Here is a 23,118-nt window from a genome sequence, read left to right on the forward strand (position 1 = left end):
ACCCCCTGAATGCCATCTCTCACCCCCTGAAATGCCATCTCTCACCCCCTGAATGCCATCTCTCACCCCCTGAATGCCATCTCTCACCCCCTGAATGCCATCTCTCACCCCCTGAATGCTATCTCTCACCCCTGAATGCCATCTCTCACCCCCTGAAATTCCATCTCTCACCCCCTGAAATTCCATCTCTCACCCCCTGAATGCCATCTCTCACCCCCTGAATGCCATCTATCACCCCCTGAATGCCATCTCTCACCCCCTGAATGCCATCTCTCACCCCCTGAATGCCATCTCTCACCCCCTGAATGCTATCTCTCACCCCTGAATGCCATCTCTCACCCCCTGAAATTCCATCTCTCACCCCCTGAAATTCCATCTCTCACCCCCTGAATGCCATCTCTCACCCCTGAAATGCCATCTCTCACCCCTGAAATGCCATTTCTCACCCCCTGAAATGCCATCTCTCACCCCTGAAATGCCATCTCTCACCCCCTGAAATGCCATCTCTCACCCACTGAATGCCATCTCTCACCTCCTGAAGGCCATCTCTCTCCCTGAAATGCCATCTCTCACCCCCTGAATACCATCTCGCACCCCCTGAAATGCCATCTCTCACCCCCTGAATGCTATCTCTCACCCCTGAATGCCATCTCTCACCCCCTGAAATTCCATCTCTCACCCCCTGAAATTCCATCTCTCACCCCCTGAATGCCATCTCTCACCCCTGAAATGCCATCTCTCACCCCCTGAATGCCATCTCTCACCCCCTGAATGCCATCTCTCACCCCTGAAATGCCATCTCTCACCCCCTGAAATGCCATCTCTCACCCCCTGAATCTCAGTAGTAGTAACCAGTTACCAGTAACCAGTGTACCGTTGACTCAACGACCAACCGTCTCTGCCTGAGTCACTATCTGAACTCATATTGCGCTGACCTGGCATTATTCAAAGACCCTCTATGGGTACGTGGGCGGCCAGTCAGTCAGTCAGTGAGTACGAGAGTGAGCAAGGAGATAGGTACGGCTGTAAGGGCGCAACCCACATTATCTGTAATTATACGTACTACCAGCCTACGTGAGTATTTCTTACCTAATCCACGTGTCGAACTCCCACATGATAAATGGTGACAGCGGTGTGGAGCGTGGATTTACGTTTTTAAGGGTAATTCAAGACGTTAGAAGGCTGTTTGTGAGTAGCCGGCAGGGTCAAAGGTGAACTTCCAGTCAGCCGTCTTACTCCCCTCACAACCTCCAGCCTGCAAGCCTGTTGCAGCCGTTTCAAGCTTCCTGGCTTAGTTCGTGTGCTAATTGCTTCAATCTCCGAGGGGTTGACCCGGATTTTGCAATTAAGCCAGTCAGTAAGCCAGACTGTGGAAGTGAACGCCAGTCAGCCTATCATCCAGCCTGTCTCCTGTCATCCAACTGCTCCTCCGTGCTTTGTGCATCGTTACACGTCTTCCAGTCAGCCATTCTCGTGGGTTAAGCCAGTCAGCCAACCCAGCTTCTAACCCAGCTGAGAGAGAGAAGTAAGCCACGCAGTAAGAAGTAAGCCAAGTTCCTCTGAAGTATTGTCTATATCGCTTTGTGCTCCCTGTTGGATGCTAAGAGTGGTTTTCACCATTCCTGTGGCATAGAGTGGCTTATCAAGCCACCTTCGTGGGTAGAGTGGGGTGCGCGGCAGTGCCCCAGCGAGCGTCTCACCCACCATACTCTCTCCCTCCACCACCAGACACCCACCTCATCTACCTGTGGTTGTTTGTACCCTTGTACCGGGTCCTACTACTGTTTTGGCTCACATAATTGGTCAAGAGATTGTAGCTGTGCACGAACGATAAAGCCAGTTATGTGAGTTCACCTAGAAAGCACATTTCTTCACGACAACAGTGTGAGTGTAGGAGGAAACACCACCCGCCCACAGGACAACATCTTCACCTCATCACCCCTCACCGCCCGTCTACCACTACAGACTTCAGTGATAGTTTAGAGACATTTTTCTTGCATTTAAAGACATTTGCATGTGTGAGACATTTATAGTAAATTTCTTGTGTACTCTAAACCTTGTGTTTTTCAGTGTTTTCACTTATCTTATATTTTTTTTTATCTGTGTTTTTTTTTCTTTATGCTACTCCTGTCTCTAGTAAGTATTATTGTGTAGTGTACCAGTCAGTCACTCTATTCTCCAGTAATTGTCATTGTATTTCACACAGTGATATTCACCCCAGTATACCAAATTATCCATTTATTTCTATGTGTGCCTTTTTTTTCGTATGCCAGCAGTGTCTCATTCCTCTAATTTTTTCGCAGACTGTGTACCATTATTTTTGCCAGCAAATTTTTGTCGTATCAGTCACAGCAAGATTTTGTTGTAAGAATATACTCATAATATTGTGTGCCCTGCCACTGTAAGTGTTAATTTACCCGTTTTGTTCCTTTGTTTTATTTTATTCATATTTTTATATTTCTTTGAACAAATTCACTCTTGATGCAATTTCAATTACTTTTAACGTAAAGTGTTTTCCTTACTCTGAGTAAATTGTTTTGTCTAATTTACAATTAAGAGTTAAAGTGTTCAATCATTTTTTTTTTCTTCATATTTTAATTTCATTATTTAACCTGAGTTTTTCCCAGTGACACTTTATTACTGCAGTGATTATTTCTACACTTTATTTTGTTGCACTTGTTCTGCAGTGAATTATTTTCTTTTATTGATATTTTTATGATTTATATTTTAATTTTGTCTATGCATTCTTAGAAAATACTTAAATTTCCCAGTTAACAATTTAATAATTTTATTTTATACTTTTACATTGATTTAAAATTTAATTAATTAATTTCTTTATTAGCAAGAGTAAAGACAGCTCATTTTGCATTTAATTCAGTCTCCAGTAATATTTTTACTTGTATATTTCAATGTAAATTTTTCTTGACCTTCAGTTGTCCTTCCTCTTGCAGTGTATCTTAGAAATTTATATTACTTCTGCAGAATTAGTTGCATCTTTATTTCAATTCTAGAATTTTATATCATTTTTATTCTTCATTATTTTTGCCTTATTTGTTCTCGTGCTACTTTGCCATTATGTCTCACATACCGTCAAGTGATACTTTAGTGAATGTCGACACTCAGACCTCTCAGGCTATTGCTGCTCCTGTCATCAGTCCTCACATTCCCTTACTGACTGAAAGACAATACCTAGCCCTCGAACAATGTGTTTGTTCTCACAGCTTGTATCTGAGATTTGTTAAAGTGCTGCGAAATGTGAAGTTCAGATTAAGTTCCTATAGATCCGTGAATTACTTATTAACGTAGCCGAGCGGTCAGGCACTAGTAATACTGTCACTCCTGTCTGGACTCCAGCCACAATATCATGCACGCACGATAGTGCTCTACTATCCTTGCGATGGCGACTTGTTCAAGTATTCGTTCCTTCCCAGGGGACGCTTTGAGAAGAACTTTACTTGCAACGAGTTATGCCATCTCTTGCTGATGCCACAAGCCGTGCAGAAAGACGTTTCTGTGGCTAGTGTGCTCACTTGAGTGTTGTTGTTGTCCCTTGTGTTTCAGATTGTGATCCCATCCTAGTTGACAGTAATCAGTGCATTGTAAGAAGTTATTTCTCGAGTAACTTCCACGTTGTTAAAGTTTGTAAGTGTAGTTTCTTTATAGTTGATACCTCGTGTCACTGTGTGCGACTCAGAATATCAGCATTGTTCACCGTGTTCATTTCTTTTCTCCTGTGCTTGCAGTTTGAGATAGTAGATTCGTTCTCCCTTGCTCATATTGCGTGTTATAGCGTTAATTTTTCAACCGGGGGGAGTCATCCACTCCACCGAGTTTGTTCATTCCTCCAGTAAGAAAGAACAGATCCCATGTGGTCTGGTGTGATTCGATTCCTGCTCCAGGAAGATCTTATTCTGACTGTGAAGCCACCAGCACCCATCAGTGACTTTGTCATGAACCAAGAATTACTGTATCGAACAGCTGAGTTGGGTACTCCTAGCAGAAGAGTATACCAGTTAGTAATTCCACAGTCACTAGTGAATGTAGCCTTACAGCTAGTTCACGATGTACCAGGTGTTGCACACCCTGGTATGGATCGTTCAGTAAAACAAGCCAGATTGAAATACTTTTGGCCTCGTATGGCAACTGATATTTCTGAGTATGTTAAGAAATGTAGTGTCTGCATGCAACATAAAGGCAATGCTAATGGTCCTAACCCAATCCAAGTATATCCAACTACTAGCGAACCTTGGGAAAGAGTTGCGCTAGATTTGTTAACTAATTTCCAATGTTCCCTCCAAGGTAACAAACATCTGTGTGTTATGGTAGACCATTTCACCAGATATTGTGAGTTAGTTCCTATTGCAGATAAGACTGCCGAGACAGTAGCTAAAGCGTTTAAAGAACGCATTATCTGCAGGCATACCACCCCTAAGTCACTAGTAACAGATAATGGAGGTGAATTCTGTAATGAGATTCTTGAAAAATTGTGTACCTTGTACAAGATCTCTAAATCCACCATTGTTCCTCATCATCCTGCCAGCAATGGGTTAGCGGAACGAACCAATAAGAAAGTACTTGATGTCTTGAGAGCCACTATCAATCCCAACAGTGAAACTTGGGATGAAGTTATACCTGATGTGCAGTGTGCTATAAATTCTGCTTACAATGTTTCTATAGGTGACACTCCACATTATGCATTGTATGGTGTAGATAAACGTTTGCCTTATGAGTTGTTATATTCTAATCCGAAACCAAATTACAACCCTGATGATTTCATAGCAACTCGTACCAGCTTAGCTCAAAGTGTTTTTAGAAGAATCCGTGAAACACTTCATAAATCAACAGCTGAATTTACAAGAGTCGCAAACACTCGAGCAAAGCCATCCAAAAATCAAAGTAGGTTCGAGAGTTATGCTGATTAACTTTAACAAAACGTCTGCAATGCCAAAGCTTGATCAAAAGTTTGTTGGTCCTTATCGAGTAGTTGAACATATCACTGGTAATAAGTATAAGGTTAGAGAGATTAGTACTGGTCAGTATAAAGAATCGCATTTAGATCATATGAAGTTAGTATGTGATGATAATGATGTTCCAACCCAGACTAATGTGACAGACTCTGACAATCCTCCTGATCCTGTACTCTCTTCCTCTGATACTCAGTCAGAAGGTCAACCTGAATGTCGTTATTCCCTACGTACACGACAGGTATTGAGAAATCCTCAAGTATCATTTGTAACTTCCAATTCAGATTTGCCTCAAATACAGCATGAGTTAGCCAATGCTACAGAGTTTGATCCTCCCAGAGATGACACCCATTCTGCATATGTCAATCTCACCCTAGCAAAGTTGGGGTTAAATGTAAATAACCTGTATAGATGAATAATTACAGTATCAACTTATCAGTATTCAAGAATTTTTTTTTTGTGTTCATGTTCTCTCCGCGTTCTGAGAGTTAACAGTCTTGATTTGAGTGAACCGAATCTGCCTTTCTGTTAAACACTCTTTCTTTGTATATATTCCTTCCTCAGAATCCGTAGATCACATGAATACAGATCGATCGATCAAATTTTTTTTTATCACTAGTAATCTCAACGTTGAGTTCGTTGTTCATTTGTTGAGTTTTAAGTTGTACTATAGTATACCTTGTATTGCATTACAGTTTCAGTCACGTAAGCTTCCATTCCAATGTTCTACTTATGTATGTTATAATGTTTAATTGTTGTGTACTTTGACATTGTATAGAATCAGCCCAAGCCGTATACCTGCCATCTCTAGTTTGTATTAGTTGTATGTCGGGACGACATACGTTAGCGTCGCCGAGCTCTCAGTAGTAGTAACCAGTTACCAGTAACCAGTGTACCGTTGACTCAACGACCAACCGTCTCTGCCTGAGTCACTATCTGAACTCATATTGCGCTGACCTGGCATTATTCAAAGACCCTCTATGGGTACGTGGGCGGCCAGTCAGTCAGTCAGTTGTACGAGAGAGAGCAAGGAGGCAGGCCACGGCTGTAAGGGCGCAACCCACCTTGTCTGTAATTATACGTAATACCAGCCTACGTGAGTATTTCTTACCTAATCCACGTGTCGAACTCCCACATGATATGAATGCCATCTCTCACCCCCTGAAATGCCATCTCTCACCCCCTGAATGCCATCTCTCACCCCCTGAAATGCCATCTCTCACCCCCTGAATGCCATCTCTCACCCCCTGAAATGCCATCTCTCACCCCTGAAATGCCATCTCTCACCCCCTGAAATGCCATCTCTCACCCCCTGAAATGCAATCTCACACCCCATGAAATGACGTCTCTCACCCCCTGAAATGCCATCTCACACCCCCCTGAAATGCCATCTCACACCCCCTGAAATGCCATCTCACACCCACTGAAATGCCATCTCTCACCCCCTGAAATGCAATCTCACACCCCCTGAAATGCAATCTCACACCCCCTGAAATGCCATCTCTCACCCCCTGAAATGCCATCTCTCATCCCCTGAAATGCCATCTCACACCCCCTGAAATGCCATCTCTCACCCCCTGAAATGCAATCTCACACCCCATGAAATACCATCTCTCACCCCCTGAAATGCCATCTCATACCCCCTGAAATACAACCTCACACCCCATGAAATGCCATCTCTCACCCCCTGAAATGCCATCTCTCACCCCCTGAAATGCCATCAATCACCCCCTGAAATGCCATCAATCACCCCCTGAAATGCCATCTCTCACCCCGTGAAATGCCATCTCACACCCCCTGAAATGCCATCACTCACACCCTGAAATGCCATCTCACAACCCCTGAAATGCCATCACTCACCCCTGAAATACCATCTCACACCCCCTGAAATGCCGTCTCACACCCACTGAAATGCCATCTCACACCCCCTGAAATGCCATCACTCACCCCCTGAAATGCCATTTATCACCCCCTGAAATGCCATCTCACACCCCCTGAAATGCCATCTCACACCCTCTGAAATGCCATCTCACACCCACTGAAATGCCATCTCTCACCTCCTGAAATGCCATCTCACACCCCCTGAAATGCCATCTCACACCCCCTGAAATGCCATCTCACACCCACTGAAATGCCATCTCACACCCCCTGAAATGCCATCACTCACCCCCTGATATACCATTTCTCACCCCCTGAAATGCCATCTCTCACCCCTGAAATGACATCTCACACTCCCTGAAATGCCATCTCACACCCCCTGAAATGCCATCTCACACCCACTGAAATGCCATCTCTCACCTCCTGAAATGCCGTCTCACACCCACTGAAATGCCATCTCTCACCCCCTGAAATGCTATCTCTCACCCCCTGAAATGCCATCTCTCACCCCCTGAAACACCATCTCACACCCCCTGAAATGCCGCCTCACACCCACTGAAATGCCATCTCTCAGCCCCTGAAATGCCATCTCACACCCCCTGAAATGCCATCTCACACCCTCTGAAATGCCATCTCACACCCACTGAAATGCCATCTCTCACCTCCTGAAATACCGTCTCACACCCACTGAAATGCCATCTCTCACCCCCTGAAATGCCATCTCACACCCCCTGAAATGCCATCTCACACCCACTGAAATGCCATCTCTCACCTCCTGAAATGCCGTCTCACACCCACTGAAATGCCATCTCTCACCCCCTGAAATGCCATCTCACACCCCCTGAAATGCCATCTCACACCCCCTGAAATGCCATCTCACACCCACTGAAATGCCATCTCTCACCTCCTGAAATGCCGTCTCACACCCACTGAAATGCCATCTCTCACCCCCTGAAATGCCATCTCACACCCCCTGAAATGCCATCTCACACCCCCTGAAATGCCATCTCACACCCCCTGAAATGCCATCTCACACCCACTGAAATGCCATCTCACACCCACTGAAATGCCATCTCACACCCCCTGAAATACCATCTCACACCCCCTGAAATACCATCTCACACCCCCTGAAATGCCATCTCACACCCCCTGAAATACCATCTCACACCCCCTGAAATACCATCTCACACCCCCTGAAATGCCATCTCTCACCCCTTGAAATGCCACCCCAGCTAAGGAACCACTGTACGAGTGTTTGCATTAAGAGTCTAGTCAGAGCACTGAAACAGAGTTTCTCTTAATAATGTATCAGACAACAGTATGTGAAAGAAAATAAATTATATTGGATACTGAGAGAAGCATCAGGTAACTTACTGACTCAAGAACATCAAAATAAAAACAGCAACAAGAGAGAACTGAGAGCTTGTTCGAAATTTTATTCTTAAACTTATATTTATTCGTTTGTAGACAAAATTTCTTTACCTATAAACAAGATTTCCTTATCTATAGAGATTTTTTTTACCTATAGACAGGTTTCTTGACCAATAGAAAAGTTTCCTTACCTATAGACAAGTTATTTTTATACTTCGTAATTTGAAGTGGATTTTTTTTTCAAATATTTGTGCATTTTAGTTTAATTCAATGTTTGTAATAGTCATTAAAAAAAAAAACGCACTGGATACGATCTGTTGACAAGTCTTGATATAGAACAATGTGACTTGTTGGTAACCCATGTGGCCTCACGAAGCAGCCAATAGCACCACTGTGTGGTGTGACGTCACACAGCATGCAGCCAATCACACTGGTGTCTGGTGTGACGTCACACATCAGGTCCTTATGCAGAACTGTTTTTTTTTTTTTTTAATCGGGACAACGTTTAGCGCCGTGTAGAGCTTTTTATCAGTCTACGCAGAGCAAAACGTCTTTTTTTTCACAGTGAGTGGGGAAAGAGAGAGAGAGACAAAGGGACTGACAGAGAGAGTGACAGAGATAGGAAGAAAAAGATAGATAAATGGGGAGATATAGTGACAGAGAGATAAGAGAGAGAGATAAGTAGAAGAGAGAGAGAAACATCAAGACGCATGCTGATGCTGCAGGTGGTATGTTCCTTTATACATTGATCCCAAATGTATTGTGGAATTTATTACTTATGATATTCAATATCCACGAACAAAAACTGAAAATTTATCGATATGGAAAGTTTCTTTTCAATCTGCCGTTAGCTGGAGTTTACGGCTGCAAATTGTTTTTCGATCTGTTGAAATGAAAGAAGTAAGGCTCTCAGAGCTGCGAAGTCAAGCTTTCAGAGTAAACGAAGTCAAGTATTCAACGTTACGAAGTCATGTGTTCGGAGTTACGGCTGTAAAACTCTTAAGTTCATTGAAAGGCAGGTCGAGTCTTCATCTTTATAGCCTAAACGTTTGACCAGCTGGGCTACGATAACTCGAGTAACTCAAACAAACTTTAAGATTCTCTCCTCATAATCCTGGAAGATGCTGAGAGGTTGAGCAGGAGGTGGACAGGTGTCCCTGCTCTGAGTGAAGAAAGTTCTTTGTCTTAGGGAAGAAAGTCAAGCAACTCCATCAGATATTCGTCCAAGAACACACCACTTTAGAGGTTAGTTTCTGGTGGCTAATGATCCACATAGTGGAGAAAAAGAATAGGTCTTACCAGCCAACGCTGAATCCTATTTTTAATGAACACGACTGGGGTTGATGGCTCATGGGTTCGTGTTCAGGTTCGAATGGCTATAAAATGAGACGTTTTATTGATATTCATTTTGGTTTCAATCGTTCTTATATAGTTATATAAAAGAATTTACACTTGTACCTCTTACGTACAAATATTTATAATCTACAGTAATGATAAATAATAATACACTAATGTAAGAAAACTTCCCAAAATATACCTTAACAACTGCTAGCTGTGAAGAAAAAAGGTTCCCAATAGTCTGACAATAATAGAAGAAAGCGGCAATCTCTCTCATCTGGTCAGAAATAGCTGTCACTGTTGGCCCAAGTGGTTCATGTTGTGGATTAACCACCACAAAAGTATTTGGAGAGACCAGCAGCCTCGTAGTGGAAGACAGTGGGTAGGCGTCACGCTGACATGTGTTTGGAAATATATTCGCCTTTTGATACGAATGTGTCTCGCCAGGAGTAATGTAGGAAACACACACACACGCAGAGCATCTTTTGTGAAAATGTTTTGCTTTTCTAGTCTAATAAAGCTAATATCACAATAAAATCTTGCTCTGCAGCTGTGTCTGAAGTCACCTTGGCCTGCCTTGACAGCTATATATATACTACACAAAGAATAATATATTAGTTGAACAATCGAATAGCCTTTTGAATATAGCCCACTGAGTGACATAAATCACACTTACACTAGGGAAATAGTCAACAGCCTTTGCATATAGTTACACGTGGCAAAATATCTTTCAGGATCGTCCGACAACAACACCACCATCAACAAGAGGAAAGTATCTAGTGGCAGGAATGAAAAATAACTTATAGGTCTGGTTCTTACTAAAGAATGATTTTCGTAGCTCTGAAACCTACTTAAGAATGACCCGTAGCTCTGACGACCTATCCGAAAGCTCTCATAGCTCTGGCACCTCCTGAAGGATGACTCTCATAGCTCTGGGACTTCTTGAGGTATGACTCTCACAGCTCTGGCATCTCCTGAGAAACTTACAATGCATCTGTGGGAAGACAACAGTTTCTCGCTAACAAGCAGACTCACTTAGATATGCACCTTCCTGCCTCTGTGCAACATAATGTGATAAAACGAATTTATTTTTCTTTTCACGCAGCTCAGAGGGTAGTTGACATCATTAGTGAGGCAGCAGCAGCAACATTAGCAGCAGCAGCAACAGCAGTAATAGCAGCAGCAGTAGAATCAACAGCTTCAGCTCCACACAAAGGATCGATAATTGTTGCGTGTTGGATAATCTCTTAACAGGTTGTTCCAACCTCCACAATGTCCAACGGGATTTTCACTCCCCGAGTGACATGACCTAGACTTACTGTGACCACACCACGCATTGTTGAGCGTCTCTTTTCTACCACTGACTGATTGCTGATATAGTGGCTTTGTATGACAATGATACAAGATTTAAACCCATTGAGAGTACGAACATAAAGCATTATATGTGATTGTAATGTGATAAGAATCTCCATTGTGTGCTCTCTGTCTCTCTTTTTTTTTTTTTTTTACACAGGGTTTGACAAGGTTAAGAATCCCTAGTTTTATTGACAAGCTATTTACAGGTTAAGGATTCCTAACTTTATTGACAAACTAAGAGCTGTTACCTACATCAGCTAATTTGAAAGCATTTTTATTGTTGTGAGACATACAAGTAGGGAACAGGATGAAGTTGGAGCCATCTGTGGGCCAGCATTTTCGTTTGATCAACTGACGTTATCTCGTTGACATCATTATGCTGTACGAATGTGTTCCATACTCGAGTCATCCTGGGTATATATGATCTCAGATGGAGTGATGTTTTGGAGAAGGGTACAGCCAGAGTGAAGTTGCTGCTTTCTGCCCGTCCTGTGGCATAAAAGCTTTTTTCACGCTGTCCTTATACATAACAGTAAGGCCACCCACATCCCTCCTGTGTTGAAGGCTCTACTGAAATGACAGATCTATCCAGGATGGGTCCAGGCGAGAGATGAGACGTCTTGCTCTGTTCTCTACTCTGTCAAGCAGTCGCAGATGAGAGGGGATGGGGGCAGGCAAACCAAGAAAGTGGAGCATACTCAAAGTGTGAGCGTACTTGTGCCTCGTACAGAATCTTGCAACCCCTACTGTCAAGCAGATGCGAGATACGGCGAAGTGCTGTAAGCTTCCTGGCTGCCTTGTTTGCTAGATTTACAACATGGTTCTTCATGGTTAGTTTGGAGTCAAATTTCACCCCAAGGATATCAACTTCTTCTCCAGGTGCCAACACCCTCCCATTCATCCTTACTGCTGCACCAGCATTACCATCATGGTGCCTAGAGACGATCATCATTTGCGTTTTCTCAGGTGCAAATGTTACTTGCCATCTATTTCCCCAAGCTGATATAGCTCTTAGCTGGTGATTGATGTAGCTTAGAGCAGCTGGCATTTCTTCTCTTGGATAAGTGAATGTCAGTGTACAGTCATCTGCATATGCATGTGATTCTGGGATGAGATGAAGAAGGTTGTTGAAGTAGACATTCCATAACAATGGTTACAGAACGCTTCCTTGTGGAACACTTGCCCTCTCTCTCCCTCTCTCTCTCTCTCTCTCTCTCTCTCTCTCTCCCTCTCTCTCTCTCTCTCTCTCTCTCTCTCTCTCTCTCTCTCTCTCTCTCTCTCTCTCTCTTTTTACACAGGGTTTGACAAGGTTAAGGATCCCTAGCTTTATTGACAAGCTATTTACAGGTTAAGGATTCGTAACTTTATTGGCAAGCTAAGAGCTGTTACCTACATCAGCTCATTTGAAAGCATTTTTATTGTTATGAGACATACAAGTAGGGAACAGGATGAAGTTGGAGCCATCTGTGGGCCAGCATTTTCATTTGATCAACTGACTTTATCTCGTTGACATCATTATGCTGTACGAATGTGTTCCATACTCGAGTCATCCTGGGTATGTATGATCTCAGATGGAGTGATGTTCTGGAGAAGGGTACAGCCAGAGTGAAGTTGCTGCTTTCTGCCCGTCTTGTGGCATAAAAGCTTGTTTCATGCTGTCCTCGAAGTGGATCCAAGTGTGGTATTTTGACAATACCAGTAAGGCCACCCACATCCCTTCTATGTTGAAGGCTCTGCTGAAATGACAGATCTATCCAAGATGGGTCCAGGCGAGAGATGAGACGTCTTGCTCTGTTCTCTACTCTGTCAAGCAGTCGCAGATGAGAGGGGGGGCAGGCAAACCAAGAAAGTGGAGCATACTCAAGGCGTGAGCGTACTTGTACCTCGTACAGGATCTTGCAACCCCTACTGTCAAGCAGATGGGAGATACGGCGAAGTGCTGTAAGCTTCCTGGCTGCCTTGTTTGCAAGATTTACAACATGGTTCTTCATGGTTAGTTTGGAGTCAAATTTCACCCCAAGGATATCAACTTCTTCTCCAGGTGCCAACACCCTCCCATTCATCCTTACTACTGCACCAGCATTACCATCACGGTGCCTAGAGACGATCATCATCATCTCTTTCTCTCTCTCTCTCTCTCTCTCTCTCTCTCTCTCTCTCTCTCTGCTTCACACACTCTCGTTTGCTCTTATGGTTGTAACTAGCACACAGAGACTACCACATTTCCATTAGCTGATACACAGGTGTTCGGTCAGGTCGAGAAACTATGTTACGGGTGTTGCTTGTATTGGCGTTTCTATGAGAATGTTACGTGTGTGTACACAGACACACTCCACAAGAAGCTAAGCGTCTATCGACGGTTACCATTGACAATCAGTAAGCAAGTAATACACGTTCTTAATTGTGGTTTTAAATTCTTCTCGTTTGCTTCAGTCAGTGATGGCATTCGTAAATCATAATTATAGAGCAGTTTTGAATCTTGTCTTGGATATGATTTCGAAAAGTAAACATCGATCTACCTAAGCATATTCCGCTCTTAATGTAATGTATGTATGGTATGTTTGGTGGTGTTGTAACCTTTCTAAGAATGTTGTTAGTCACATTCTGGTTATGCGTCAACAATTTTGGGTCGTGTGTGAAATACATTTCCGTGTCAACTTCCGTGTCATGTCAACAACATTGTCATGAAAATATTATTCCCGTGTTAACAGCGTTGTGCTGTAAATGTTGCCAACTCTTCCCGGAGATTGTGTGAATTAAGTATTAAAAGCAGAAAGAGCATCTTTTTTAACTCAGATTTCATTTTATTTCGTCTTCTTTCCGCTCTCTTCGTTCCAATTCCTCAATCGTGTCTTCAGTTTCAGCATCCATCGTCTAAATTGTTTCCCAGAATGCATAATTTTTTGTAGCAGAAGCATTTTTGCAGCTCTTAAATCTTTTCTCGGTGTTATCCTGATGTTTCTTTATTGATGTGCTGAGAATGTTTACGTCTCTCTCTCTCTCTCTCTCTCTCTCTCTCTTTCATCCCTTCTATATATTCCCTCCTCTCTAACTTTTTTCTCTGACCCTCTCATCTCACCCTGCTTGCGTTTCTCTTACTCTCTCCTCTCCCCATTATCAATGTCCCTTCTCCCAATTTTTTCTCTTTAAACCCCCCTCCCTTTCTCTGCCATTTACGCACTACCTCTTCTTCTTCCCTTTTCTTGCTCTCTCACACGTCTTCCACTTTCCAAATTACCCTTTCTCATCTAATACCTTCCCTCATCTCATGCCCTCCTTTGTATGCTTTGTCTCATTCTTCTACGCCTCTACCATTTTCTGTTACCCTTTGCTTTGTCCCTAATCATTTCTTCACCCCTCTCCTTTCTATCTCTCTTTCCTCATTCATTCTCCTGCTCTCTACTCTTTCACCTGCTCTTCCCCCACAAGGACATTCAGTATCTGGGAATTTCCGCTTTGATTCAAAATCGCGTTTAAATTCCTGAAATTATTTGAGAGTCAAAAAAGATTCGATTCCCAACGCGTGAATAAAAAGGTAATTTACAATCAGAAAGGGAGGGAGAGAGAGAGAGAGAGAGAGAAAGAGAGAGAGAGAGAGAGAGAGAGAGAGAGAGAGAGAGAGAGAGAGAGAGAGAGAGAGAGAGAGAGAGAGAGAGACAGAGACAGAGACAGAAACAGAGACAGAGAGACAGACAGACAGACAGACAGAGAGAGAGACAGAGAGAGAGACAGAGACAGAGACAGAGAGACAGACAGACAGACAAACAGAGACGGGGAAAGGAAAAGCTCGCAGAATCATTCACTGATATTTTCAGACCTGTGACAAGGTCGTTCCATGTTTCTGATTTCCTTTGATGAGATTTTTTTTATATATATAAATTGACCAATCATCTTCCCAAAAAAATGAGCTACATATGTTAGTTCTCGACCGAGACATATAAGGAAATATACGCTATTGCATCTTATCTAAGTAGGATCCCGTTATTTTATTTGATTCTCCTACCTGATGAATTGTACGAATGCACTCATTAAATTTCTCGTTAGTCCAGCCTTTCTTAAGTTAGTTACTAACAAAAGTAAGAATTTTAACATACAAACATTGCTCATTCAAGTTGTAAAAAATTTCATTGTTTTTATACGTAAGTTGTATATGTGTTTATCAAATCAAATCGCTTATAACTTATCTACAAACATTAGTTAGGTTAGCTTAGGTTAGCATATGTTATGTTAGATTCGTTTGATCTCGTTAACTCATGCTAAGCATTCTGGGGAGTAATTGAGATCAGTGAAACAGCAATAAGTTTATAAAAGCACTTAGAAGGTAATAAGTCCTTAAATTACAAGTAAGTTATGTTTTGACTTATTAATCAGTAGATATATGTCGAAAGTCTTGCCTATATATAACTAACTTAGGAATATAAAGCCAGGCAGCTTTACCATACTAGAGGAAAAACAATTCCTCTCATTTAATTTTTCGTTAACCGTGACGTTGCCATCGTCAGTATTTATATTTAAGAATCCCCAAGCTGTCAGCTGAACTACGTGTTGGCTACGTGAGGCGTTGGTCTTCCTACATCTAGGTTCTGTTGGGCGTTGACTCCGCATCTGCTGGTTCCGTTAGGCGTAGGTTCCCAAGGTGTTGGTTTTGCTGCGTATCTGTGTGGTTAGGTGTCGGTTCTGCTGGTTGGTGGTTCCTCAAAGAACAGTCTCACTAGGTGATCATGATGGTAGACAGAGGCAGAGCTTCATCAAGTGGAACTTCACCAAGTGTTTAAAGAAGTCTCAGTGTGAGTAATAAAGTGTCTTTGAATTACTGGATTATAATATTCTACGTAAGATATCTCAAAGACTCTCGCCGCAGCTTTCCCTGTACTTTATTTCTTCAATTAATGTTGAGGTCACTACTTTCATTTGATTTAAAGATATGTTAATACTAATATTATGCTTTTTCTACTTAAATTTCAAGCATTTCAAATGTCTTCTTTGGGTATATTCGGCGAGGACAGTTGGGTAACGGGTCTTATTTCGCGATTAGTTGACGGAGGATAATAATTCCCCCAATGATTGTACTCAATGACCCACAAGGACGGAGGGACATCAGGACTCCCCAACACTACTTGTGCTGAATGATCCTCATGGACGGAGGAGGATCAGGACTCCCCAACACTACTTGTGCTGAATGATCCTCATGGACGGAGGAGGATCAAGACTCCACTACCCCTTGTTCTGCATGACCCACACTGACCTAGCTCTTCTTATAAATAAAATCTGTATACAAAATTCCTCCTCCATGTGTGTCGCATCATATCTGAAGATATTACAAATGGCGTTCACAAAAGAGTTTCTGTAAGAGCTACATTGACTGCGTCTCTCTGTGAGACAGCCACTTATGAATGACATTTTTGTTGCTATCGTTCTTTCCATATCCGGAATATTGGAAAAGATGAAGGACACTGCGCTGAGAATTAATACGAAAGATGCAATCTAATTTTTTTTTATTCACTGATTTATGTGCGCCAGCTCTGTCAGGTGGCGGTGAGAGTAGCGGGAATTGCCTCATATGTATATTTATAATACATATGTCGTGCTGAATAGGTAGAACTTGCGATTTTGGCTTAAATAGCAGCGGTCTTCTTGCCGAATAAGGCAAGCAAAAATTTGTGCATGCAGTAATTTTGCAAAAATCATTCTGAACCTAACGAAGAAAAATATTTTTCATTGTGTTTGTTTATTATTAAGTTATTGTTAACTTATCTAAAATATATTTGGTTGGATTAAGATAAATTAAATTGCGTTTGTTATATTAACGTTAGGTAAGTTTTCTAAGGTTCTTTTGATACAAAATTATTAATATTTTTACATTAACATAAATGAAAAAAATGTCTTTATATAAATGGTCCAAGTCAGACCGAAACGTCGTCGTAAGCTCCTATCTACTATGTGCGGGTTATTTGTGTGTCGTTCCAGTCACGGTATTGTGCCATTTTTTGTTATATATATATATATATATATATATATATATATATATATATATATATATATATATATATATATATATATATATATATATATATATGTCGTGCCGAATAGGCAGAACTTGCGATCTTGGCTTAAATAGCAACGCTCACCTTGCCATATAGGACAAATGAAAATTTGTGTATGCAATAATTTCGGTAAAATCATTCTGAACCTAACGAAAAAAATATATATCACTATGTTTGGTTAGTATTAAATTACTGTAAACAAATCTAAAATATATTTAGTTGGGTTAGGCTAAAATAAATTGTTCTTTTTAAAATAAGGTTAGGTAAGTTTTCTAAGATTCTTTTGGTGCAAAATTATAAATATTTACATCAACGTTAATGAAAAAAAATATGTCTTTAAACGTATAAGAAAAAAATTCAGAAAGGACTTAATTTTAAATGAGTTCTTGCTAATTGACCAGTTTTACATATTAGGCACGACAATTTACACCAGAGGTGGACCCCATCCTAAAAAAAAAAAAAAAAATATATATATATATATATATATATATATATATATATATATATATATATATATATATATATATATATATGTATATATATATATATATATATATATATATATATATATTATATATATATATATATATATATATATATATATATATATATATATATATGGATTAACAGCACAACCCTTTGGATTAACAGCACAACCCTTTGGATTAATAGCACAACCCTTTGGATTAACAGCACAACCCTTTGGATTAACAGCACAACCATTTGGATTAACAACAGGGATGGGGAGCAATATCCCGTCAGGGAAACTGTCTCTCTGAGAAGCATCATAAAATCAGATGCAGGATTAAATAGGAAGCCTTTCTGTACTGTACGGATTTAGCTCTTTCTTTTAAAGCAACAACAACAACAACAATGAAAATAATAATAATCATAATAATAATAATATTAATTTATAAGAATAATTAAGAACATAAACACTGAAAAAAAACTGCTCCTCACTCACAACTGGGAATTATCAATAACAAAAAAAGGCACAATACCGTGAATGGAACGATACACTGGGAATTATCACAGTTATGAATTCTTGAACAGTGAGGGAGAGATGAGAGAGGAGATGGAGAGTCCAATTATGACAAGAGGAAGAAAACGTGCCGGAGAATGAGGGAGAGAGCGTGATGAGGAATAAGGAAGGAGGTATGACGAAGAATAAGGTAGAGAGATGAGGAGAATGAGCAATGGGAGGCTAAAAATGAGTTTTAGAACTTGCTGGAGAATGAGGAAGTGTGTTGAAGAGTGAGGGAGAGTTGGCGAATGAAGGAGTGCTGGAGAATGAGGGGAAAGAGCTGGAAAATAGGGAAAGGGGGGGTATTGGAAAGTGATGGTGAGTAGGGGTAGAGTGCTGGAGAGTGAGGGAGAGAGCGTGTTGGAGAGAATACTAAGAAGATTACGAGGCTAGACACTAAGACGTGGGAGTGAGGAAGGTCGTCTTGTAAACTCTTGAAAGCAACAGGTTTGGTGAGTGTGAGTGTGTGTGTGTGTGTGTGTGTGTGTGTGTGTGTGTGTGTGTGTGTGTGTGTGTGTGTTTGTGTATATGTGTATGTGTTTGTGTGTGTGTGCTCGCCGAGCTGTGCTAACATGGGTTGAGCCCCACTCATAGCCCTGTCTCTTAATCTCAAACTTTTCTTGCATTTACTGGTTCCTGGAGTCTTGATTCCCATCATACCTGATCTTGAAACTGTGTTTGTAATTTACCTCTGCCAACTTCTCATTCTGATTCATTTCTCTTTTTTGCTATCCAAAGACTGAGGAAGTATTTCCTGACATTCCCAGACTGGTTGGCATTTTTATCTTCCATCTATGACTCGCATTTCAAACTATCAGTAACCCCCACTTCTGCTCTATCGCATCTTTTGAGTATCTTGTACGTTGTCATCATGTCTTACCTGGCCGTTTAATCTTATAACACTATAAGATTTAATTTCTTAGACCTTCTCCTCATAATTCAACTCTCTCAATTCTGGAATAAACCTAATTATCAACCTCTGAACCTTCTCTAGCTTGTGAGAATGCTTCTTCAGATGTGAACTCCATACTAGTGCTGCATATTGCAAAATAATCCTGACTTACGTTGTGTACAATATCTGAGAGTTCTACATACATAATTCTTGGAAGGTAAATTAAAAATTGGTTAGTTTCGCATACACTATCAATGGTGTGAGATTGTATGCACCTCCGATGACATGTTCCGTGTAATGATTACGTTTAGATCTTTCTCAGTGCTCGTTTTTATTTTATTTTATTCCCTCTCAAACGTTATGTATTTAACCACTTTTACAGCTTCTCCAGGTGTTCTTGTAGCTTGTCTCTATCCTCTCCTGTTCTTATTCTTTTCTATAGTTTCACCTCTTCAGCAAATGACGATATATACGATATGAACCTCCCAGAAAAAACATTTACGTATACCTGTATTATGAAAATCAAGATCACTAGTACAAATCATTGTGGAGCCTCTCCCCTCCCCCATGTTACTTTCCCCTATCTTGTTGTGTACTTCCTTATAACTTTTTGATTCACTGGAGTATCTTCTCTGGAACCCCTGCCTGCTCTTCCGGTTTGTAGATCAATCTTCAGTGTGGTACTGTGCCATGTGCCTTGCTGCGGTTCAAAAAAATATACTCAACTTATTCTGCTTTCTTTTGCAGCATCGTAAGGAAGGAATTCCCTTCCCTAAATCTCTGTTGACTTCCTATAACAAAGTTCTTCACTAGTCTCTCTCCGATTATCTTTTCCAGCACTTTAGAGGCTATGCATGTTATGTAATTCTTGCCTCTTCTCGGTTGCATTTTTATTATATATTCGTTGTTATGAGTTAGTTCAGTGTTTCTGCTCCTTCTTTCAGTATCCATGAAACAATATTGTCAGATCCTTTAACTTCTGTAGTATTCAGTCTCTAAGCGGCTTTATCACTTTCCCCTTCATACGTTTCAGTGTTATCCATTTTCACTGATTCGTTAAACCCTTAGTGTCTTCGGGGTCCCAGTTCTGCATCCTTGGTGAGTATTTCATTTGAATCTTATGGGCAGTTATTCACATATATTTTTCTATTACCTTCAGTGAATACTTCACCTCTCTTTAGCCTTACCACTTGGTCTTAAACTCTCATTATCCTGTCTCACGAAATGGTAATGGTTTATCATTATCCTTCTCGTAAAACAGCTGTAAGGTTTCAGCTCTGGTTTTTAGCCTTAGAAGCTGTGTCGTTCTTAGACTTTTCCTTTCAGCCTCCATTCGAATCCTGGCAAAATTGTTTCTGCCTATCGTAATTACTTCTCTGTTTCTGTCGTCCTTCCTATATGCTGTCTGCGTGCATATTTTTCTTTATCTATGTGTGTTAAGTCCCTCTACACAGTGTCCGTGTAGAGGGACTCTTTTTGTGTCTCCACTTTTTATTTCTCATGGTTATAAAGAATCTTTCTGTACCCTCGTGGGGCATTTTTCTGCGTCTGTCTCTCATGTAATGGACCGACGCTCTCCGCATGTCCCTTTCACATTTCATTTCTGTGTGTGTGTAAGTTACCATTTTTGTCCTAGTGTGTGTGTGTAAGTTACCATTTTTGTCCTAGTGTGTGTGTGTGTGTGTGTGTGTGTGTGAGAGAGAGAGAAAGAGAGAGAGAGAGAGAGAGAGAGAGAGAGAGAGAGAGAGAGAGAGAGAGAGAGAGAGAGAGAGAGAGAGAGAGAGAGAGAGAGAGAGAGAGAGAGATTCATTATTTCTGAGTGTGCGTGTGTCACAACTTTACCAGAGAATAACAGTCTCCGTATTTTATCTAATGAGTTTCACCTCCTGTGGATCCATTAAGTGTATTCAAGTTGCAGTTACACTGAATCCAGGGGGGACTGTTATAATATTTCCCGTCTCTCCTACAGTAAAACTACCAGATTAATTACATCTAGTCCAACTCTGTATGTTGTCAATTTCAATCATCATTTTTTAAGGATGATACGACTCCAAGAAGGAGTGGAATATTCCAAAATATATTTGTATCTCATAGCCAACATCCCAGTTACTGCCTGACTAGGGTAGGAGGAGTGCGTGTTCGAGTCCTTAACGAGTCGGCTATGATGTGTATAAACACACATACACACACACACACACACACAAACACTCATCCATTCATAAAATCTATAACCCAGAAATATTAGCCTCACTAAAGGCTGCATCTTCATTTTCCTGTGTCGTAATTTTAAGATTTACGATGCGGCCCTCAGCGTAAACTGGGGAGAGGGCTTATGTTTAAAAATCTGGATACCCTCTCCGGATTAATGGATTTACCAGAGTAAGCAGGGTTCGCAGGCGTGTAACCGGATTTTGCATACACATACCGGCAAAATATCACCCGATCGCTCTTCATCCTCAAGAAAATTAAGTGGACGCAGTCATGCAAACAATATGTATTAAGTGTATGTCAATGCTTTTATGATACTAGTGTTGGGCCAGCACTTACCTTTTATTTTTGTCTTTGCACTGTTGAATTTACAGGCTAATAACTGACAACAAGTCAAGCTTTGCTTTCGCTCTACTCGAAGCTTTATCAAGCCAGTGCCTTGATGGGGCTTTACACAGAGTCACACGTTGCTACAGTAAAAGCTTCTTTTACTGTGTTTTATTTCATTACTGTTAACACTGCCGGAGTGTATGCCTGGCTAAAGAGCTTTCATCCTTCCTCGGCTCGTTTCATCGCCCGGCAGTCTTTACAAGGGCGCAGCAAGCCAGCACGGGCCCCGGGACCAAGCACATTGTCGGGCCCCCTCTACCCCTATAAAAAAAATGAAAAAATTGTCACATTTATAAGGTGGAGTGTGAAATTACATTAATACAATGTCCTAACATTTTTTTTATTTAAGCAAAATAATGTACATTAAATTTTCGATTTTATATTGCAGTTCACAACAATTCACTAATAAAGTTTTAGACTCAGAGATTTAATTAAAAAACATGATATATGGCAAATAATCCTTACAGTGCACATGATCGTGACACGAACAACATATTTACACAACAGAAGACTCGAAATTCGTAACATATAAGAATCACGGTACACGAATAACTCGCATATAGGAGAAAGAAACTTATGATTAATGTTCAAAGTTGGACCGAAACGTCGTCATAAGTTTCTCTCCTATGCACAGGTTATTTGTGTTGTGTTACAGTCACCGTATTGTGCCTTTTTGTTCTTCAGAATGAGAGTAATATGGGAACAACGGATTAATAAATGTTTTACGCAGCAAGCCTTGAGTTTTCCTACTTCTTAAAAGGTATTTTCAGGATTTATTGCTACCAAGTAAATCAATAATGCCATTCATTTAAGTATTCTTGCCATACCAGCTTCCACCGCCAAAATACTTAAATTCTTAGCCGACTTTGACACACGGATGATCTCCACACATTTTTTTTTACTGCCTCTGCAACCGTAACTGGAAGAATGCAAAATATTCTCTGCAAGTTGGATACATTTGGAAATATATCGTGAGGGTTTAAAAAAAATAATTTCCCGAATTAATGTTTTTTTTTTTTTTTAAATGCTGTAATTTCTCTACTAGATGCTAGGAAACCATACCACGGGTGGGGTTAGAACCCGCGATCAGAGAGTCATAAAACTCCAGACCGACTCGTTAGCAATCGTGTCATTACGATTTCGTGAATTAGATGCTAGGACACATCTGCACAGTTTTCCAGCTTTTTTTTTTTTTTGCATCATCGACACTCTTTGAAAGATATTTCTACATAACATTGAAATTTATTTTAGCTGTTATGTTTCTTCATATCACCTTGTCATGTTTCCAATAAGACATTCCCGATGAATATATAAAACAAATCTTGAGTTGATTTTCTGAAATGTTTTCTGCCATTTTCTCGCTGTTTATTTTGCGGGCGAACCTCTTCCTAGAATTTCGTCTTTTTTCTGATGTTGAGGCTGTTAACATCCAATATAGTCAGCAACAAATGTACATTCTAATGAGATTACATCCCATGATGGAGGATCGTGTTTATTTAAGTAATTAAATAAACACGATCCTCCATCATGATTAATGACTTGTTTCCGTTGGCAATAACATTCAGAAATTTCATTCAAACTGAAGCCATACGGAAGAGCTCAGAGGAATTCTTTTAGATGAGAATTGCACATTAATCTGAAGGAGTTTCGCTA

Source organism: Cherax quadricarinatus, chromosome 40 (genome assembly GCF_038502225.1).
Source record: "Cherax quadricarinatus isolate ZL_2023a chromosome 40, ASM3850222v1, whole genome shotgun sequence".
Taxonomy (NCBI): domain Eukaryota; kingdom Metazoa; phylum Arthropoda; class Malacostraca; order Decapoda; family Parastacidae; genus Cherax; species Cherax quadricarinatus.